Genomic DNA, 14,653 nt, shown 5'->3' on the forward strand with positions numbered 1-14,653 from the left:
CTGTTTTACATTGAAATCATGTCCGAATTATCATGGGTAGCATCTGGCTAAGAATAAAGTTTTCAAAAAAAAATATGCATGCATAGTTATTGAAAACATAGTAATGTGCAATTTAAAAATTGATTAGATGAACCAATAATTGTGACACTGTTAGAGATATTGCGACCTTCTTGCCATAGAAATTTGAGGGTCGTCCTCAAAATTCTGCCCCAGTTACCTAGACGAATCTCTGGTTGTTCTTCATATAGTGCCGTTGGCTGAACTTGCTTCGGAACTTTGAGGGTCCTCCTCAAAATTCTGCCCCAGTTTCCGATTATGGGGAAAATGGAAATTTTATCGAATTGTGACCGAATCCAGAAGGCTGCCTACGTATCCCCTCTTACACGGGAATCAGGTCAAGCGTAGCTCAGTTACATCATATGCAAAATGTTTAGACATAGTATCTTTTGACTGCGTCTAAATTAGTAGGCTTTGGCCAAATCTCTCTATCCATCTCTGCGAGTATGAGTGCTCCTCCTGTTAGTACCCTGCGAACCATATAAGGCCCTTGCTAGTTGGGTGAGAATTTTCCTTTGGCTTCATCCTGATGTGGAAAGAACCGTTTCACCACTAGCTGCCCCGGTGCGAACTGTCTAAGTTTAACCCTTTTGATGAAAGCTCTGGACATTCTATTCTGATAAAGCTGACCATGACACACCATATTCATTCTTTTCCCATCAATGAGAGCTAACTGCACTTAGCGGCTTCTTATCCATTCCGCATCACTGAGCTCAGCTTTTTGTATAATTCTCAAGGAAGGAATTTCTACCTCGGCGGGGATGACAACTTCAGTACCGTAGACCAATAGGTAAGGAGTTTACTCAGTTAACGTGCGGACTGTGGTACGGTATCCCAATAAGGAAAATGGTAACTTATCGTGCCACTGCTTGTGATTCTCTACCATCTTCCTTAGTATCTTCTTAATGTTCTTGTTGGCGGCTTCCACAGCTCCATTCATTTGGGGTCGGTATGCTATGGAGTTTTTGTGCTTGATCTTGAAGGTTTTGCACATGGATTTCATTAGATCACTGTTTTGATTGGCGGCATTGTCAGTGATGATGGATTCTGGAACCCCGAATCGACAAACAATGCTGTCCCTGACAAAATCTGTGACGACTTTCTTGGTTACAACTTTGTAAGATGCAGCTTCTACCCATTTTGTGAAATCATCGATGGCCACCAGAATGAACCTGTGCCCGTTTGAAGCGGTGGGCTTGATTGGTCCAATGACATTCATTCCCCAGGCAACAAAAGGCCAAGGTGCTCTGGTTGCATTAAGTTCATTTGGAGGTACTCGTATCATATCTGCGTGTATCTGGCACTGATGACATTTCTGGACATACCGGATGCAGTCTGTTTCCATAGTCATCCAAAAGTATCCGGCTTTGAGTATCTTCTTGGCTAGGACGAAACCATTCATATGTGGGCCGCAGGTTCCGGCGTGTATCTCTTCAAGTAGTTTGGAGGCTTCTTTGGAATTAACACACCATAATAGCCCTAGATCTGGAGTTCTTCTATATAAAATTCCTCCACTCTGGAAGAAATGGTTAGACAACCTCCGAAGTGTGCATTTCTGGGTATGGCTTGCGTGCTCTGGATATTCTCCTTTTGTCAAATATTCCCTGATATCATGGAACCATGGATTCCCATTTGTTTCTTCTTCAACATGAGCACAGTAAGCCGGCTGATTATGAATCCTTACCGTAATGGGGTCGATGAAATTCTTGTCCGGATGTTGTATCATGGAGGCCAAAATGGCCAATGCGTCTGCGAACTCATTTTGGATTCTTGGGACATGTCTAAACTCTATCTTCGTGAACCTTTTCATCATCTCTTGCACATGATATAGATATGGTAAAATCTTGGTATTCTTTGTAGCCCATTCTCCCTTCACCTGATGTACTAGCAAATCTGAATCACCAATTACCAGTAATTCCTGGATATTCATGTCAACGGCTAAATTGGGCCCCAATATACAAGCCTCATATTTTTCCATATTATTGGTGTGCGGAAATCTGAGTTTCGTGGATACCGGATAATGTTGACCTATTTCTGAGACCAAAACGGCTCCAATACCCACTCCTTTGAAGTTTACGGCTCCATCGAAAAACATTCTCCACCCGTCGTAGGCTTTGGCGAAATCTTCTCCTACGAATGATACATCTTCATCAGGAAAATACATTTTTAGTGGTTCGTATTCTCCTCCTATAGGATTTTACGCAAGATGATCCGCTAATACTTTTCCCTTAACCGCCTTCTGAGTCATATAGACAATGTCGAATTCACTCAACAATATCTACTATTTTGCCAGCTTCCCTGTAGGCATGGGTTTATGGAATATGTACTTCAGAGGGTCCATCCTTGATATGAGATATGTGGTATAGGCACAGAAGTAGTGCCTCAGTTTCTGGGCTATCCAGGTCAAAGCACAACAGGTGTGTTCTAGCAAAGAATACCGTGCTTCGTAGGGTGTGAACTTCTTACTCAAATAGTATATGGCCTGTTCTTTCCTTCCCGTCTTGTCGTGTTATCCCAAGACACAACCGAAAGCCCCATCTAATACAGAGAGATAGAGTAGTAGTGGTATACCAGGTTCTGGCGGGACCAGGACTGGCGGTGTGGACAAATATTCTTTGATTCTGTCAAAAGCTTTCTGGCAGTCTTCAGTCCAATTGGTTGCGGCATCCTTCTTTAACATTTTGAAAATTAGCTCACAGATCACGGTTGATTGTGCTATGAAGCGGCTGATGTAATTAAGACATCCCAAGAAGCTCATCACATCTTTCTTATTTTTTAGAGGCGGCAAATCCTGGATAGTCTTGACCTTTGATGGGTCTAACTCAATTCCTCGGCGGCTGACGATGAACCCTAATAACTTTCCTGCGGGGACCCCGAAGGCACATTTTGCGGGATTCAATTTCAAATTGTAACTCCGAAGCCGATCAAAAAATTTCCTCAGGTCTGCTATGTGATCTGTACTCTTCTTGGATTTGATGATGACGTCATCCACATATACCTCTATCTCCTTGTGTATCATGTCGTGGAAAATAGTTGTCATGGCCCTCATATAAGTGGCCCCAGCATTCTTCAGACCGAACGACATCATTTTATAGCAGTAAACCTCCCATGGTGTGATAAAAGCTGTCTTTTCGGCATCCTCTTCATCCATCCAGATCTGATGATATCCCGCAAAGCAATCCACAAAGGATTGGAGTTCATGCTTGGTGAAATTGTCAATCAGTATGTGTATGTTGGGTAACGAGAAATCATCTTTGGGGCTTGCTCTGTTTAGGTCCCGATAATCGACGCATACTTTGACTTTCCAATCCTTCTTCGGAACTGGCACAATGTTAGCCAACCAAGTTGGATATTCAACCACTCTGAGAACCTTAGCTTTGATCTGTTTCGTGACTTCTTCTTTGATTTTCAAACTCATATCTAGCTTGAACTTTTTGAGCTTCTGCTTTACTGGCGGACACATTGGGTTGGTAGGTAGTTTATGAGCCACTATGGACGTGCTCAAACCGGTCATATCATCATAGGACCATGCAAAGATATCCTCATATTCCTTCAGGAAATGATTCTTCTTTCTCTGGTGGTGACAGGTGAATACTTATACGTGTTTCCTTGACTGTTTCGGAGTCTCCTAGATTAACTATTTAAGTCTAATCCAAATTGGACTTAGGCTTGTTTTCAAAGTTTTCCACTTCTCTGACAATTTCCTCGGGCATTATATCCTCTTCCAGATCCTCTGAATCATTATCCTTATGTTGCATTGTCTCATTACATATCACAGTCATAAGTTTATCGGGATAGGTAATAATAATGTTGTAGAGAAACAAAACGTAAAGAATAATAATAAATACTAAAAACAGCAATGCATGTAGATAAATCTTGAAAACGTCAAACAGGTGCGGCTCGATGACCCGAGCAATTATTTCAAACAAAACATGCTTAAAATAAAATGCTGAAAACGTCTTAAATGCTCATAAAAATTGCTTTTAAAATAAATAATGCTAATTGCCAGGCTACCCAGGAACTCGATGGGCCCTTGATGGTGCAGCAGTCCAGTTCTTGAGAATAGCTCCCTTCTACAAGGTATGAATAATGAGGCCTTCATCCTCTTCCTCCTCAACTATCGCACTGGCATCCATATCTCCATCATCCAAAAATAGATTCCTTATACCGGCTAGAACTTTATCTTATTCGAACTCCCACATCATGTCAGCTTGGTGAAATGACTGGCTCAAATGTGGTACTGGTTGCTCTAGAGGGTAATGAGTACCACGCCATGTTGGCGACCAATTCTGATACTCGTGCCAGGTGTATTCATACCCAAGCCCAAAAGTTGTACCGTGACGCTTTAGCTGTATCGGTTTGGTAATACCTTGGACGTTCTTCCCGAGCCCTTTACCGGGTTCATACCTTGCCCACGCTAGTATGCTTTCTATTTTGCTACTCCACCACTTGTCTTTATCAGTTGCATTGACGCGCTCGATGCGATGATAAGTCTCCCCACCTAACTTCCTTTTATTTTCCACGACCGGAACAGTTTGGTTGGTATAAATGGGATTACTCCCGTCTCTATGAATAATCACCTCCAGATGATTCCATTCGAACTTTACAGCCTGGTGCAAAGTAGAAGCAACGGCCCCAGCGGCATGTATCCAAGGTCTTCCCAACAATAGATTATATGAGGCGAATATGTCTAGCACTTGAAATTCAACATCAAACCAAGTCGGGCCCATCTGCAAGCATAGATTGGTTTCCCCAATTGTGGCTCTTTGAGACCCATCGAACGCTTTCACATTCATAGTCCCTGCTCGTATTTCATGCAAACCTTTACCCAACTTTTTCAGAGTAGTCAGCGGACAGATGTTTAGACTGGACCCTCTATCTATCAAAATCCTGGCAATGAATTTATCCTCGCATTGTACCGTGATGTGCAGTGCCCTGTTGTGGCTTAATCCCTCTGGTGGTAGTTCGTCTTCATGAAAGGTGATCTTGTGGTTCTCCAGTACTTGCCCTACCATGTTAGCCATCTCCCCACTGGTGATATTGTTAGGTACGTAAGCTTCATTCAATACCTTCATCAAGGCATTCCTATGTGCCTCAGAATTCTGCAGTAATGATAGGATGGATATCTGAGCAGGAGTTTTGTTCAGATGGTCTACCACGGAATATTCTCTCGCTTGCACCTTTCTCCAAAGATCATCTGGGCCAATTTCGATGATGGGTTGCTTGGAAGCAGCTTCTCTACTCATTCCTCCCAAATTCTCAGGTGTATAAATTCTACCAGTCCTGATCATCCCTTGTGTTTCACCACATTCTTCCATTTTTGCTTTTCCTTTCCTCCTGGCTTCTACAACATAGTCTCAGGGTACGTCATTGGATTTAAAGGGCGGTGTGGATGCTACCGTCACAGTAAAGGGTGTGGTTACTTCTACTTCGAATGTAGCAGGTGCAGTTGTAGGTGTTGTTTCCACCTCGAACGGGGTTGGTGCACCTACTTCAACTATAATTGGTGATTTTATTTGTACCACAATAGGAGTAAGAGTGACCGCAGGATTCTTTGGGTCATCCCCTTCTCGAATAAGCCCAATCGACCCTTACTAGGTCCCACTCTTCATCAGTCTCTATCACATTTACTCCCTCGCCCCTATGATCCAGGAGGGGATTGTTGCGGACGTTAGGTGCAACCTCCTTTGCTTGTATAACCTTGGTATCGATTAGTGTCGGGATCTTGTCTTTCAGGGTGCGGAATTCATCAATGGTATGGCCTTTCATGCCAGAGTAGTAGGCACATATTTTGTTTGGATTGACCCATTGAGAGGAGTTTTCAATGGCAACAGCGGGAATATGGGTGACATATCCAGCAACTTTCAGTCTCTCGTATAATTGATCGATGGGTTCAGCAATATGGGTGTATTATGTGGGTGGCCTGCAGTCGAAATTTGGTCTAAGATTCTAATAGTTTTGGCGAGCTGGCGGTGAGTGATAATATGATGGTTGGGTGTTATAAGTGTGGTAGGTAGTGTCGGGTTGTGGATATATGGGAGGTGAAGGCTGATATGTGGGTGGAGGTGTTTGGTACGTAAGAGGAGATTTTGGACCTTGGGTTACCATCACGGCCCCTACTTCTTTCTTCTTGGATATACCCCTTGACTGCAATGCTTTGTTTGTAGCCTGTAATGCCTCAATATTAGTTACCATTCTGCTCTTGATCCCTTCTTTAATCCTTTCCCCTAGCTTGATGATGTTGGAGAATTTGTGGCTCTCGATAACCATCAACCTTTCATAGTATTGTGGATCCTGGGCCCGGACGAAGAACTTGTTCATCTGCTCTTCTTCCAATGCCGACCTTACTTTTGCGGCTTCTGATCTCCATCGAGTAGCATACTCGCAGAAAGTCTCCATTGGCTTCTTCTTGAGATTCTATATGTAGAAGACGTCTGGTGCATTCTCCGTATTAAACCTGAATCGATCCATGAAATCTGATGCCATGCTTACCCAACTAACCCACTTCTTGGGATTTTGACTAATGTACCAAGATAGGGCGTCCCCAGTGAGACTTCTCATGAACAACTTCATGCGAATCCTCTCATCCTTTCCAACTCCTATGAGTTTGTCATAATATGTCCTTAGATACACCTTTGGGTCACCTGTTCCGTCAAACATCTCGAACTTAGAAGGTTTGTAACCTTCCGGCAGTTCTACGTCTGGCTAAATACACAGATCTTCAGAATTCAAACCCTCAATGCCTTTACCCCCCATCGACTCCCTGGACTCGGCTTGTGAGCTTCTTAAGTTCCTCTGCCATATTCTTGATGAGCGGGTCCTTCTCGGCGGATTTCGGTGTGTATGGGGTTTGTTGAGTGGTGTGAGGTAGGTTTTCTACGTATATGGGGTTACTTTGGTGGATACCGGGGATTTGGGTGTAGTAATGATCATTGGTTAAGTTCTGCAGATCGGGGGTAGGTTGCGGTATATTTTGAGGAGTATGGTAGGTAGTAGTTTATGGATACTGAGTCAGAAGATGCTGGTGTTGAGGAGAAGTTGGCACTGGTGGAGGGTTAGGATTTTGAGGAGGTGTGGCATATTGATGAGGTGCGGGAGGGTTTTGTGGATGTTGGTTTGGTGTGTTTTGAGGAGGTGCTGGGTTTTGGGTGTTCTATTGGTTAATATCCGGGACGTTTAAGGTGAGGGAGAGGTTTGCCAAGTTGCGGACCTACTCAAGTTCCCCTTGCAATTCCAGTATTTTCTACTCCAACCGTAGAACCAATCATTCTGTGCTGGAGTACTCTGACCATCTGAAGTTTCAACATTTTCCGCATGCGCAGCATTATCTTTCCTGATACCACTCATGTCATCCATCTTAGACTTTCCCTTACTTTTAGGATCACTTGGAGGAGGAGGAGGTAGAGGGCCTCTGGATCTGGTATGATACGCTGATGATGCCAGTATGCATGAACCAACCTTAGGGGATGGGAATAATTAAATCAAAGAAAAGCAAAAAGGTAAACAAGTCAGTTGGGGATTTTGGAAGGATATTTGCGGTATTTAAACATGTATTGCGGAATTATAAATTTGCGTCCTAATTTTGGGGACCTCATTGTGCCTGAGGTACGCCTAGCGACACATAGATTTAGAGAAACTTGATGCCGATAACTGCCTCATTTCATTAATGTAATAAATAGATCAAACCTCTAAAATGACAATAATTAAAAGAGTTGCTAGTGGCATTTGCCTTATTACAATCAATTTCTAAAAAGACTCTAGAAAAGCAAATAAACAACAATTCTATTCTATTTGGTCTGGAGGGACCCTCTCCAAGCTTGGCCTTCTTGGCCCCATCGATCAGATTCCCCAGGTCGCACATGTCCAGTAGTAGATACGCCTTTGCTAGGTGTCCTCCTTCGTTGCCCTCTGCATTCTGACAATCCACGATCCTTTTCCTCATCTTCCCTTCAAGTTCCATCAGACCCTTCTCTAAGTACTCCAGCCTCTCTGTTGATTTTGCTGCAACTTCCCTCCATTCATTGATTGATTCCATGTCTATCTTGTGTTGTTCCAAATGTCTGGCTTCAGACTGAAGGATTCTCTTGCACAACCTCTTGTATTTTACTTGTGCTTTAGCAGCATCGTCTATGACCCTGTTTCCTCGATCGATCCCTGGCTCGTCTTCTCCTGCTATGTCATCATCCAACCATGATAGGTAGAAATACAAATGATCGGCATGGTACCGATCTGGTTCGATGGTATCCTTTTCCACAATAATCTTCAGATTCCACATGTGTTGGGCCTCACACTTGGATGGAATGGCACCAACCTGAAAGTGTGCTTTATAGTGAACCATCTTAGAAACTCACGGTATGACTTATTTTCTCCCAGCCTGTCTCATGACCCTGATAGGAGCATAAGGATAGATACCCCTTAACCCGATCGGTAATAAGTGAGGAACATCCCTGTACCTGATGATGAACTCGCTAGTAGGGAACCACTCGAACATCCAATGGACCTTGTCATCGGTCAAATTGCTAAAGAAGTGTACCCAATCCACAGCGTTTTTCGGTTGTGCAAACCTGTCTGGGATGAAAGTCATTCTTTTTGGATGGTGAAAGGCTATGTGGTCATTCCATGGTCACCACGGAAATTCCTGACGGTACTGTCCTCTTTGAAGATGCTCCAACAACCATATTTGCAGTAACAGATTACAACCCTCAAAATATCTGAATCCCTTCTTACAACGGTCCAAAGCTCGGTATATCTCTGCCACGATCATTGGGACAATAGTGTAAGTCTGTCCCTCAATCCCTTCCATTAAGGTCTTGGTAACCATAGCCAAACGTGTGTGAATCCTGTCTCCTTGAATTGGAAATACTATCATACCCAGAAAACAGACGATGAACACAAAAACCTGACGATGAGTCCAGCCCAGGGAAGTGATGGCAAACTCATCATGATAGATACGGTAGGATGTGCTATGCCCATAATGCTCGCAGAGGAAGTCGAAAGGTATGTAGGACTTCTTCAAGCAGACTAACTCGTCATTCTTTCTAAGACCCATCATTTTCAGAAATCCCCTAGAAGTACGATTTTCCGCTACCAGCAGACCAGGGCTATCCCAGGGTAGCCCGGTAAAACCTCCTATTTCCTTAAGAAGGGGAGTCATCTCTATGTTACCAAAACGGAAAACAACCCTTTTTTCATCCCAGAACATAGTGGCGGTCTCGATTAGTACATTGTTTGGCTGAATGTCCAGCAAAGAAGGTAAATTTCCAAGAATTCTTTTCACATGGTTCTTGTTGCTTGGCGAGAGATTTTCCCACCAGTCTAGCAATAGAGGTGAGATACTTCGGACCATGCCGAACCTGGGGACTTCGTGCCCCATTTCTGCAAAACAAATAAAGTTAGCCCTTTCCCCTTCCAGGTTTGACTACTTACACATTAATGATTAGCATATCGGCACGTTTCTCCAAATAATGCACATATCATGATCGTGCCCATTGGGATTATGGAAATCCTGATGGACTTTGGACATGGCTTTCCTTAAAGAGTTATTATGCAGATAACATTCTAACTCATGATAGGTTTGGACATGATGCATGCACAGTTAACATCAGAGTAGGGTTTTCTATAGAAGTCTAGACCGGTACCCTCAAGCGGACAACTTGAGAGAGAAAGGCATGAAACCGTCGACGGCACCGCTGATCGACTAGTTTTACCGCAAATAAGCCTTTCCAAATTTAAAAAGGGTAATATAGGAAGAGCGCGGACACTCATCAAGTGCCGCTATGGTATTTATTGCGCACGAGTGGAATATGATACAGAGCATGTAATTATGCAAAAAAAAAAAAACAACACCTTGTCAAGTATTTTGCATGATAAAAGCAATAAATGCGGTATTTAATAAATATAAAGACATGAAATAAAGAAAAACAAAGAAGGAGTTAGTTCGCATAATGAAAAAATTATAATAAAGCGGTAAAAGGGGTAGGGATTGGGAAAGACATAAAGATTGAAGCCAGCGAACAAGGTTAAAGGAAAAGTTGCATGTAAATTCATATAAAAGGGAAAATAGGGAAGGGGTGTGCATGTAGCAAATAAACGGTGAATTTGAGAATAAAATAATAAAGACACACTTATCGGGGAAGACTAAATCACATAGACCAAGTTCATCATGGTAAGAGCCTAAGGATATCCCTAGCAGAGTCTCCATGCTGTCGCGCCCCATTTTTCCTTGCGGAAAGCTGGCTTCGACGTCATGACAACTCTTTTAAATGGGAAGGTACTAAAAGAGAGTCGCCACCTAACGCGGATTAAGGTGCGTTAAGGCACATATTTTGCAGATAACTCTGATTTAGCTAGTTTGCGTCATCAAATATCGGGTAAGGGCTCAAATTACCTCGAGGAGAAGGTGTTAGGCACTCATCGAGGTCCACAACGGTGGTTCCCGGCCGAACTCGAATTATATGAATTAGTCTAAGGGAAGGAAGGCAATTTGGACAAATAAAATGATTGACTTTAACAAAGGTGGGGGTCCTAAGTTTTTAGCCTAAAGGATCACCCCGTGCAACACAAATAATACTTTGTAACTCCCTCAAGATGGGGTGTTACTCATATTATTCAGCGGGCACAGACTATCATCTCCTACTACCCGATTACTATCTTTAAGTTGTTTACCTAAAGCGCACTAGTCAATTCTAAGTCGTACTTTATGCGTGCACTACCCGTCCCATGCCTATGGTCCAGGAGGCATTTGGACCTCTATTTCAGGGGGGTTCTAGACGTTAACTTAGGTTGCTCAAAAATGATAAAAATAGGGACATACAAAAAAAAACAAGTTGGGACTTCATGTAAAGGCAATTAAGGGCTCAAGTTAGCCTTCACACACAAACAAACAAATGCATGCGGGCAATACATAGTTTCAGAATTTGAGACTTAGAGTCCTATATGCATGGATTCTAGGTGATGCCAAATTCAATATCGTATATGTGGTGCTGCTGTCCCAAGTTAACTGATTTGCAGATTATGGAGGTCATGAAACCTATAGACATGATTTCTAAGCGACTATACGATTTAGGAGCATTTGGTATTACACGCTGATTATTGAAACTACAGGTTGTAGGTTATTAAACATATAGACATGATCTCTAGATGATTCACGCAGTAGGGTCAATAAAACTTATTGGAAATGCTCAAAATTACTTATGCCTCCTTATAATCGCATGGATAACAGCGTTTGAAGAGCGAGTGGTGATGTCCTATAGGCATGATTTCTAGAGACTAGTGACTGGAACTGATTCTCATACGTTAGCTCCTATAGGCATGCTTTCAAGATGGACAGTATGATACAATAGCGATTTTATGTAATTAAAATCCTATAGGCATGATATCTATTGAGTGTGGTGCATATTGAAAGGACTGTTATGAGCATTCATTCCCTATAGGCATGATATCTAATAATTGGATAGAAATAGGCATAAGAGAAGGTAAAATTTAGTCAAACGATCATGCTTTTGAATAATGTGCAGGTATTACGCAGGTTAAGTAAAGTGTGTGATTTCCTATAGGCATAGTTTCTAATAAGCAAAAATAGAACACAATTGAACCAAGTATTGAAACCATAGGCAGGATTGCTAACATGTAATGACTGAACATAATAGGATACCTATAGGCATGATTTCTAACACACGATAACTAAACACACAGTATTGAACCTATAGGCAGGATTCCTACCCCATTGATTCCAAATATAAGATAAAAATCCCTTTCCCAATTTCACTAATACCCCAAATGTTATTACAAGAATTATTACAGGCCCAGAATGAATAGAATGAATTACAAAGTAGAATAGCTATAGGGAGCCTACAGCAGGCCCAAATATACACCCGGCTAGGCCAGGACTTCATTCTAATAGTTCATAACAGCCCAAAATTACATCCTCATGGGCATAAGGCAGCCAGGAATCAAGTGATTCACCTAGTGGGCATAGGGCAGAGTTGAGCATTAGAACCATGGCCCTAGTGTGTCAGAGTTCCCAAGGGTTTCAAGAACCCAGGGCAGTGCTCACACTAGGGAGGTTAATAGGGAAAATTCAGAGAAAGCCCAAGGACCAAATCCTAGTGTATCAGAGTTCACAAGAGTCTCAATTGGACCCCGAGCAGTGCTCACACTAGGGAGGTCAAATGATAGAACCTAAGTAGCCTTGGCTTTCAGCCGGCTAAGAAAAAGAACTCAAAGAGACCAAGTAGTAAAAGAATAGACTGAGGTTAGGGGGACAGCACTGAAGGATACAAATAGATTCAAATTGAGCACATAGAACAGGTAGTAGAACATGCTTAGGTTTTGAGAACAGACTTAACAAAGTTTCAGAAAAACACAAGTTCAACACATAATGCATATACTAACAAGACAGGTTTGCAAGATTGTTGTACACTGACTCATATTTAGAAAGAAAAAAAAGGGTTCAGATTATGCTAAGTGTAGATGCTAGTGTCCCAAGAAGGGATCATATCAATTGGCAACAGAACTTAACATAATGAGAACAAATTAAAGCCACTATTGGGAAGTCAAGACATGGTAGAAGCATACAGGATCAAACATGCTACATGTCATCACAGCAAGTTCAGAAACAGACTTATGCTAAACACTTAGTGAATACCTTCATGCTTAGTTATCTAATCCATAAAAGGGGATATGAAAGCATGTTCAAGTAACAGGGTTAATAGCAAATTTAAACACTAAAGAGATGGCTAAAGTGCAATGGTTCTAAACATCTGTAACACATAGGCTAGGCAGACTTAAAAAGTAATTAATCAACTTAAAGCAGGTCTAAACATGTCTCAAACTACTAGCGTAATGGCATTTTAGACTAGAAAGGCCTAGAATTGAAGTAAGACAGTCAGGATTGCATACGAGAACAACCCTGAAACATATTGAACAACAACCTGTAGAAGTGAAAACACATGCTAATGACAGGTAAATAGGAATGAAGTGACGAAAGTTCAGCAACTCACCAGTTAAATGAAAAACAAGAAAGAACAAAGTCCACTGTAGCAAGAAACCAGAATTTCTGGCCTTGGCTTTCAGTCGGCCAGGAACCAGAATATAGAACAAGAGTATTTAGAGAACAAAGAGCGACAATTTCAGTTTTTTAGTAAACACTCACGATTCAAGTCTGTCCCAAAAAGGGGAATGAGGAGGGGTTTATATAGTAGTAGAAATTAACATCCAAACAAGGAAAATCATCAATCAAACACGAGAAAGGAAAGAATCATCGCATGCAATCAAATCAGTAAGGAAAAGAGAAAAATCTCAAACTTTAATTTTAGGGAAAGTGTAAAATCGGCAGAAACCAAAAATAAATAAAAGGTGAAAATCACATGCTGTATAGAATAAGATGAACATAGACAGAAATACCTTATAAAATCAAAGAATCGAATCATATTTGGTTCGATTTAAAAGAATCTGAGTAGGAATCACGAAAATGCACAGAGATTCATACCATAAACGAACAAGAACGAACATAGACGGAAAAGATCAAGGAAATGAATCAACTTTGGGTCGAAATCGATGAAATCTGCTTGCCATGTTTAGGCAAGCGGTATATAGAAGGTTCCAGTACCAAGGGGAGCCGAATATGGCAACAAGCGACCATGGAATCCCATGATCTGCGGGATTAGGAGAGAAAACTGGGGGGAGAGATGGCTAGGGTTTGGCAGAGAGAGAGAGAAGGGGAGTTTGAGAGAGTTCGAGGGCGGCGGGTGAAGGGACGAATGTTTTAGGGTTTAGGGGCGTTTGGGTATAATTTAAAAGGGCGAGTGTAATATGGGCCGTTGATCTCAGAGATCAACGGCCACGATTAGTCGGGGGTTCTGGGTCGGGTTAGTGAAATGGGTCGCGACCGGGTATGGGGTTGGGTTAATTGGTTTGGGCTCAAGGGTTATTGGGCTGGGATTGGGTAGTTAGGTCCGAAATTAAAAGGAATTTAGGGCTAGATTTTAAATTTCCAGTGTTTAATAAATAAATAATTTAGAAAAGTAATTAATAAATATCAAAATTACCATTTGTGCATGAAAATGATTAAAAGTAATTATTTAACATTATAAAAATATAAAAAGTTATTTTCTGCATAAATAATGTAATTATACATGCATATGGGCTATTTTTGCAAAATATGCAATTTGGCCCTAGAAAAATGTAAATGTAATTATAAGAAATACCCTGAAAATATTTAAACCTCATATTGGTGTAAATTATAATTTTAGATGATTAAATCATCATAAAATAATTTGGAGGATAATTATTAGATATTTATACAATACAAATACAGAAATAAATTGGTTTAAAATCTTTAAAAATTATGAAAAATTATGAAAATACTTGTGTATGCTTGTAAATCAAATGATGATGCATATGCGCTATTTTTAAGGTATATATATATATATATATATATATATATATATATATATATATATATATATTTGAAAAAATATGAGAGAAAAATCGAGTATAAACAATAACCGAGGAAAGAGCATTCTTACTAATTGATTGAGCTTGGTTCGATGTAAGTGGCATGCCTAACCTTGTGTGGGAAAATCCCCTTAGAATT

Source organism: Nicotiana tomentosiformis, chromosome 4, assembly GCF_000390325.3.
Source record: "Nicotiana tomentosiformis chromosome 4, ASM39032v3, whole genome shotgun sequence".
Lineage (NCBI taxonomy): Eukaryota > Viridiplantae > Streptophyta > Magnoliopsida > Solanales > Solanaceae > Nicotiana > Nicotiana tomentosiformis.